The sequence below is a fragment of the Chenopodium album genome, chromosome 3 (genome assembly GCF_948465745.1).
Source record: "Chenopodium album chromosome 3, dcCheAlbu1.1, whole genome shotgun sequence".
In the NCBI taxonomy this organism is placed as follows: domain Eukaryota; kingdom Viridiplantae; phylum Streptophyta; class Magnoliopsida; order Caryophyllales; family Amaranthaceae; genus Chenopodium; species Chenopodium album.
The window spans coordinates 43056306-43064878 of NC_137836.1; the positions used below are offsets into that span (position 1 = coordinate 43056306).

Consider the following 8573-nt stretch of genomic DNA (forward strand, 5'->3'; position numbering starts at 1 on the left):
TCTCCGTAGGGGCAGGATGAGGAGTTGGCTGACGGTCCCTGACCGACTTCTGTTTGCCAGCTTGGGCTGGCTTCTTGGCCGACTGCTCCTTTCTAGGAGCAGGCGACTTCTTTGAGGCGAGTTGTTTGATTTCACCCCTGAGGCTGCTCAGGAGTGTCATTAGTTCATCTCGAGTGACGAGAGTTGATCCTGCCGCCTGGGAAGGATCAACCGGCCGCCCCGAGAGCTTCTTTGGCTGACCAGCAATTTTGCTTGGCCTTGCCTGGTCATGGTGACGCTCCCGCCTCTCCTTACTGCGGATGCGTTTAGAGATGAGGGATCCATTTGGATCCACATAGGTTTCGACTTCAGCGTCGTCACCTAAGTCATGATCCGTTTGGACCAATACGTCTTCAAAAGAAAAGAAAGTAAAACAAAAGTTCAAACTAATAGCTCTTTACAAGGACTTTCTCAAATAGTCAAATGCAAATGCATGAACACTTTTCTATAAGGAATGGGTATGCATACTTCAAGATATTCACGGTTGATTGAAACATAAGGTATGCTAAGCATAGAGAGCTAATGAGGCGCAATCCACTTTCATCCCAACCAATCTAGCCGCGTTCTCCCTATGGTTTCAAATCTTCCCTTAGTGAGCGCCCCTATGGTTCCTCGAAGGAACAGGAAAAAGAATAGAATTTTAGGGTTTCCCGACATCTTGATCTTGCATCCCTTTTCCTTAGGCTTTAACTTATAATGCCCTCCCTCGGTATATGACTCAACTACTAGGTTGAAAGGACTTTCCCAAAGGTTGTAACGTAAGGGCAAAAGGTTAGGGGTAGGTTAAAATTTTAAAATTTGGTGGTTTCCCTAAAAGTGAAGCAAAGAACGTCGCCTTTCTTAGAATCACAATTAAGTAGTAACCAAACAAAAACAAACTAACACCCCCAAGATTATTCAAAGCTATATCCACAAGTATATAAACAAAAAGCGTAAATGCTTCTCCCCCAAGCCAAAAGGAAGCATTGTCCTCAATGCTTGAAAAGGGAAAAGAAATTACATCAAAATATTTTTGGATTTTCTCATATTCCACTTTTTTGTTTTCTTTTTGTTTTTTTTTCTTTTTTTCATTAATAACTAGAAAAAAGTCCATGCCTCTTTAATGTAGGATAACTTTTACAAATTTGCAATTGCATTGTCCTTGCCTTTTGTTTTACTTAGGACGGCTTTTACTTATTAATTTTCCATTATTTACACATATATCACAACATAAGCTTGCTTTCGAGAGAACCAAATACCCAAACATCTTTACCACCAACTCCAACAAAAATGATAAATTGCTTCACAAAAACCAATAATGGAAACGAAAATGAAACAAAAGGCTCAAGATCTAAAGATGTGGCCTGGAAAGAAGGGAAAATTCTCAAATGGTTAGCAAGATGGCAAATGTAAACCCAATGAACTAAAAAGAAATAAAAATCCTAGAAGTGAAAAATTACCACCCCGAAAAGATTCCTTTGTCCTCCCTAGTTGGTTTGGTCTCAAGTTTGAGAATTATGAGTCAAGATTCAAGATTAGGTCCGAAATAGTCAAGGATCCATACCGCTCATGCAAATAAATGTTGAAGGCTTGAAAAATAATGAACAACACATGGATGTGGCAAAAACTCACTAAAGGTGTCAAATCAATCAAAGGAAACAACTCCGTCTTACCACAAACCCAATGAAATCCAGCTTCAAGGCCCCAAAAGGTCTAAACCGCTACCTTAGCATACCCTATCCTAGATTCAACCGCAACTATTCTCAAAACATTCACACCAATTAAATATAGGAAAGCATACATGCAAAGGCAATCTTCCGAGATGTAGAACGTCCAAAGAAAAGAGCTAAACAAGCAAAAAGAAGAAGAATAGCCTCAAAAATGTTTTATTTTTAATTGAAAGAAGGAAAAGAACTAAAAATCAAAATAAAGAGAGAAAAATACAAGAATGCAAGCAAAGACAAGTAATACCCAATCGTCAAACAAGTGGTCATTCGGCAATAACGCCAATGACCCCAAACATGCTAGGTGTTACAAAACAAATATCCTCGTACCATTCAACTCATCCTTAAGCTAATCCTAAACTAAGCAACCAAAAAAGAAAGAGAAGAGATATAAAAAGATCTCACCGGGCGCCTAAGCTATGCTACATTATCAAGGTGTAAGAGCACCTTACGAATCGTTGAAATCAAAAGCTTAAGCAATAGAGCACGGTGAGAAATAAAGAACTATATATATACAGAGAAAATTGTTAGTAACTTCAAAACAAAAATAAAACAAAAGAAAAGGAAGAAAATAAAATAATGAAAATAAAGAAAAAGCAAATAGTAAAAGGAGTAACATCCAATGAGACATCAGACCGAAACAATAACAAGAAGCAAGATATTAGATAATCATCATTAGGAATTACCATAACAAAGATACAGAGATATGCATCAAACAGCGATCAGCGAATCAAACAACAAATCCAAAAAGTCGAGAAGAGAAATCAATAAAAGCACAACATCATCATAAAACCAAAGGACTCAGAGATCAATACTAGAAGCAGATGAGACCAGGAATGAACTACAAAAGCAAGGGGGGAAATAAACGAAGCACAACAACAAACGACATATAATACCCCCAATCTTAAAATCGGCCACCCCCTAACTCTAAACCTAAAGACATATAGGCAAAAGAGAAACATCATATAAAGAAAAAAAGAAGGGCGGGGGGGGGGGAATGGTAGGATCATTTCGCACTACAGTAAGGGGTATAATGAGAACTCCTTTCACCAGTCTCCATCAATTGACTAGAGCTTGCCATCTCGCTCACCTCCATGGGAGCCTTACCCCTCAATCGACTTTCCCTCCTAATTCTATCAAGTTCAAAATAATAAGACCAATCATCTAAGATCGGCTCACCCGACCTACCCCACCTACCAAAAGTTTCGAGGTCCAGAAAAGGCGAAGGATTAGCTGGATCATACGCATAATCACAACCCCCGGGTCGCCTATAGTCGTAAGTGTCCGGGGTAGTGCCTATGATAGAACTAGGGTGAATATGGGGGCCCTCCCAATAAGGGTAACAAAGTCTAGGACCCACAGTATGACCAAAAGGCTCCCATTGAGGGACATGTCCTTGTTGGACTTGGAGGTACTGATAGTTGATGTAAGGATCTATCACCCCCCTACAAACATGAAAATCATATAATCGATACGTATGGTAATCATAACCAAGGAAAGGGGGTTGCACAGAAGGCATGGAGTACACCATGTTAGCAATAGAATCAAGCTTGGCATGAATTGTTGACATATCGAAAGTAGAAGGAGTGGGAGAGGGGGAAAGAGTAGGTGTACCTCCTGGTTGAATTGGGGAAAGAGAATGAGCAATCAATGAGCACACATTGGTTGAACGAACTCTTGTACAATTTGTCCTTTGTCGGATAGACGGATGAACATCTCGCACCGGGGGCCTTTAGGACAAAGAATCTATCTCCTCAGGTCGAGTAGTTGCTTCCTTGCAAGGGATGAAGAACCATTCCTTATACCGAGAAACCTTCCAAATGAAAACATCGTACTTCCTCGTTCGATCAAGAAATTTTTTATTCACTAGTGCGGAGATGTTTAGGAAATGAGAGGGAGACTTTTCTCTAGGATCGATAATCGGGGGAAGCTCAACTAGCATGGTCTTGTAATCATCATTGATGCAAAGAGCTAGGATAGAAATCATCCCACCCAATTGGATGCACCCCGATAGGCAAACTCCATCACGAATATGCAACAATCGAAAGATCAAATGCTCCGTAAAATCCACCGACTCAATCTCAAAGTCATTTTGGTCAGCTATCCACAACCAACAATGCTCCTCATAGGAGATAGCTCCCAAAGAGTTATTGGAGCAAAGAGCGTATGTGAGGATTCGGTTGAAATACCGTATAGCCGGATGAATCATGGAAGCAGACTTTGAAGTTTGAGGGTCATACTTTCCTTCCTGCGAGATACTCCTCCACCAACGTTGCTCATCATATTCATGCTCACTTTTTATTATGAGCCGTATAGATACAATGATCCGGATCCTCGGCCCAAGGAAACTTGAAATATGAACATAGTTGAGCATCCGTCAAAGAGTGATCATTGTTGAAAAGGTGGAAAGTTAAAATCTTTGAGTAATTTGCACCTGGTTCATGGACAAATTCCATAGAAGAAAGGAATTCATAAGTCACCCTAGCATAAGTAGGGGCACTCAAATCCAAGAACTCTAAAAGATCAAGGCCCTCCGCAAGATGGCGAACATCCTCATCAATCCGTAGAAACTTTGTTGTTATTTGATTGTAGAATCTCGTTGGTCTAAGTTTTCTCTTGGATAGACGCTTGAAGCGATCCCAATGTGATTCTTTTGAAAATTCAATGCCATAAGTGTCTTCAACCTCGGGTGGAGGTGGAACAACATACCTAGGCTTGCTTGAAGTTGCTCTAGCTCGCTTCTTATGACGAAGTGTGGCCATCTACAATGTATCAAGACTTAGCAAAAGTAGTTGTTTAAGAGCAAGCACAAAATGGAAATATTTTAAAATAGAAGAAATAAATGGTAACAAATGAACAATTCCATTGATAACATCATGAATATTAAGCAAATAATCATGGATTGAAGGGAAATTTGAACATAAGAAACCAAATCATGAGTTAAATTGAGCAAAATAAATCCCAAGCATTGAATTATCAAAGATATGAAACTATTATAAAGAAAACCCATGAGAGAGAAAATATCCAACAATTGTTTCTCAAGAATTTAATCAAAGTTGACACATTTATCATGAGGAAACTTCAATTCAACACCCAATGATATCATTCAACATAAATTCCAAGTGAAAAGAACTAACCATAGAGTTTCACCTTGAAAGCATAAAGGTTGAAGCTTAAATCAAAGAGGAAGATGATGAATAGACAATAAGAAACTGTACCTCAATGAAGTCTTGAAATGCTTATAAAATGCTCAAAATGAAGATGTAAGAACAAATAAAACTCCCAAAACAAACTCCAAACCTCAATACAAAACTTCAAAATTTTGAAAGAGTCCCAATTTTTTATTGAATTGGGGAAAAAAATCTGAAATATTTGGGTTTTAGATTTGAAAACTTAATGTTGGCAATTGAAATTGATGCTGAAATGATAGCAAAAGAGGTGAAGTGGGTTTGATATTGCAAGAGAGGGTATAGGGTTTTAGCAGGGAAAAATGAGAGAATTGTAAGAGTAGGATGTGTTTTGGGGTTATAGGGGTTGCCAGCAGGTGCATGCGCACAACAGAAGGTCGCGCCCGCTCCTGGTAATGCCGCGCCCACAGGACGATACCCGCGCCAGCCCGCGCGGAGTTCCTGGTCGGATTTAGGCTTTTTTTGGTGCACTGGTCATCCGCGCCCGTGGGTGATCTTTGTGGTGCGTGCGCGCAGCTTGGTGCGTGCGCACCACATGCATCTCGGGAAGGCTTTAAAAAGAGAAACACCCCTTAATAATTCTTTTGTGTTTGCTTTCTCACTGTCCCTATCAAATGTCATGATAAAGAACTCAAAAATTTCATAAGAAACAATCTAAAATAAGTTTGAACATGAATAAAAATCGATGGGAATGCAAACACGAGAGCATATAACCTCAACGAACCCATTCCTATAAGCTTAACAAAACACCACGAAGTCTTGAAGTAGCACCAAAATTGTTGGAAATTTTCTCCGATCCGATCTCATGGTACCTAGGATCAAAAGAAAAAACCAAAATAAAGAGAAATAAGAAAAGTTCTCAAAGGTGGAAATAAAGAGAAATGTAAAATCAAAGAAAAAGGTTAGAAAACCGGGTTGCCTCCCAGGTAGCGCTTTTGGTTAACGTCGTTAGCTCGATGTCCTCCACCAATTAAGGTGGTTGTCGAAGAAACAATGAGTCCATGATTGAAACCAACAAAAGTATCGTCGAAATACTTCATTAGACGATTGCCATTAGCCTTCATTAAGAACTTCTGCAAAACCATTTGGAAAACCACTCTTGGCCATATTGGGACCGCTCCATCTTGATTCCTTGATGCTAAAGTGTGATGGAAAAGGTTTGACCTCAACCATTGGTACACCTTCACCTTCCTTTCAAGTGGCGGCTTGCAAAGCTTCTTGGCTTGAGATATTCATGCACATATGCTCATCCATTTCCTCAATGCTTCCATTAAGCAAATCCTCATACATTGCACTTCCTTGATAGGAGCACCTATCTTATCCTTATTGAACAAAACATTCTCAAGAGGATCATTAGAAGTGAGCAAGTGCTCATGCATGGAAGATACAACAAGATTAAGAGAATCGATCAACATACACTTTTCTAAAGCAGAACATTGATACATCATGCTTTCATTCAAGTGAAATTCAATAACCTCTTCTCCTACCTTGGAAAATTTTCCACTCTTAACATCAATCATAGCACCCGAGGTAGCAAGAAAAGGTCTACCAAGAATAATGGGAATGGTAGCATCTTCATCCATTTCAATAACCACAAAATCTACCGGAATTACAAACTTCCCTACTCTCAAAGGAACATCCTCAACCTTCCCCTTAGGATTCTTTATTGACCTACCGGCCAATTGCAAGGTAATCTTAGAAGGCATTAGTTCCCCTAACTCAAGTCTTTGATAAACCGATTATGGCATTAAGCTAACACTAGCTCCTAAGTCACATAAGACATTATCAGTTTGCATCTTGTTAATGGCACATGGGATAGAGAAGTTTCCGGGATCTTTCTACTTGGGTGTCATCTTATTCATTATAATTACACTACAATTCTTGGTCAAGTTGACCGTCTCCACCACATCACAAGACCTCCTACCACTTAAAATATCTTTGAGGAATTTTTCATAGTTTGGCATTTGGGTAACAACTTTGGTAAAAGGTAGAGAAAGATGAATTGATTAAGCATGTCAACAAATCTTCTAAATTGTTCGTCCAACTTATGCCTCATGAATTTTTGTGGATATGGAAGCTTGGGTTTAAGAATCTCTTTCTCCAATCTCACCTCTCTAGGTGTCTCAATCACAACCTCACTCAAAGATGCACCATTTCTCTCATCCTCTAAAAAGACCTCCTTAGGGAACTCCTTAGTTCTACTCTTCCTAGGAAAACTCTACTTAAGGACCTTACCACTTCTTGTAACAATAGCATTCACGGGTCTCTTGGGATCTAAGCCTTGGTAAGGTAAAGAAGAAGGACTAGCATGGTCTTTCAAAGCATTAGCAAGTTGAGAAATTTTGTTTTCAAGCATCTTATTATGAGTCATCACCTCATTGACTTTCTTGTCACTTACGGCCATGTAAGTGCTCAACAACTTTGTTTGATTTTAAATGATTTTCTCAAAATTAGTCCTAGAAGAAGTCTTTGGAGCAAATCTGGGTGGAGGGCCTCTTTGAGCATTATTTTGAAAATTGCCTCTCCCTTGATTGTTCCAATTACCTCTATTTTGATTTTGACCATAACCTTGATTATGGTTACCACCACCTTGATTATGATTTCCATAACCTTGGTTTTGATTACCATAATTTTTGTTTTAATTTTGGCTAATATAACCTTGATTGTTATAGTTACCTCGAGAACCTTGGTTCCTATAACCACCACCTTGGTTATAATCGTCAAAATTACCATGGTTTTGGTAATTCCTATTCCATTGACTCCTTTGGTTATCAAACCTTTGCACATTATTATTGTTTGAAAAAAAGTTCACATGTTCACTCTCATTATTGTCAAAATCATCATTACTCTCTGGAAAAGCATGAGGGCAATTACTAGAATCATGATCATATGAACCACACACATCACAAAATAAACAACCACTAGGCATGTTACTAGAAGAAGGAGGGGGGATTAGATTTAGGAGTACCTCTCCCATTAAATTGGGAGGGAAGATTTGAAGCTTGGGAAGAAGAACTCTCCATTTTTTCCTTGATTGCACTTACTTCCTTCCCCAAGTTTGCCATTTATGAGGAGAAATTGTTTATTGCATTCAAATGATCAACCAAGTACACCGAAAAACTACTCTTTCTAGTTGATTCTCTCTTACCATCTTGGCAATATCTATAATACTTCACAACATCCTCAATGATGTCCACCACTTCTTCTTCCGTCCTATTCATGATGGGACCTCCAGCTCCTCCCTATAGGCATGACTTGCCTTGGGGAGTTAGGCCTCTATAGAAAATCTGAATAATTTGATAGGTTGGAATCCCGTGGTGAGGACACTCCCTTTGACACTCCTTATATCTCTCCCATGCTTCATAGAGGCTCTCACTAGGCTTTTTTTTGAAGCCTTCAATCAAACCTCTTGCCTCCGCCGTTTTCTTTTGTGGATAGAAACGGGTTAGAAATTCCATTGTAACCTCGTCCCATGTAGTTAGAGAATTCGGCTTAACCTCCTTGTCAAGCCATTCCAAAGCACGCCCAATGAGAGAAAAGGGAAAGAGCTTGAGGCGGATGAATTCTTGGGAAACTCCGTTCACCTTGATAGTATTGCAATATTTTCAAATTCCTTGAGATGATTTAGCGGGCTCTCATGCTT

The 8573-nt window shown here is 39.3% G+C and overlaps 1 non-coding gene across 1 annotated transcript; it reads left to right on the forward strand.

Moving 5' to 3' along the window:
- The first annotated feature begins 8239 nt into the window (after nt 1-8239).
- Nucleotides 8240-8345, forward strand: LOC145625873 (small nucleolar RNA R71). The gene has a single exon (XR_014110771.1). It is a non-coding gene; the product is annotated as a small nucleolar RNA R71 (small nucleolar RNA).
- Nucleotides 8346-8573: the final 228 nt, after the last annotated feature.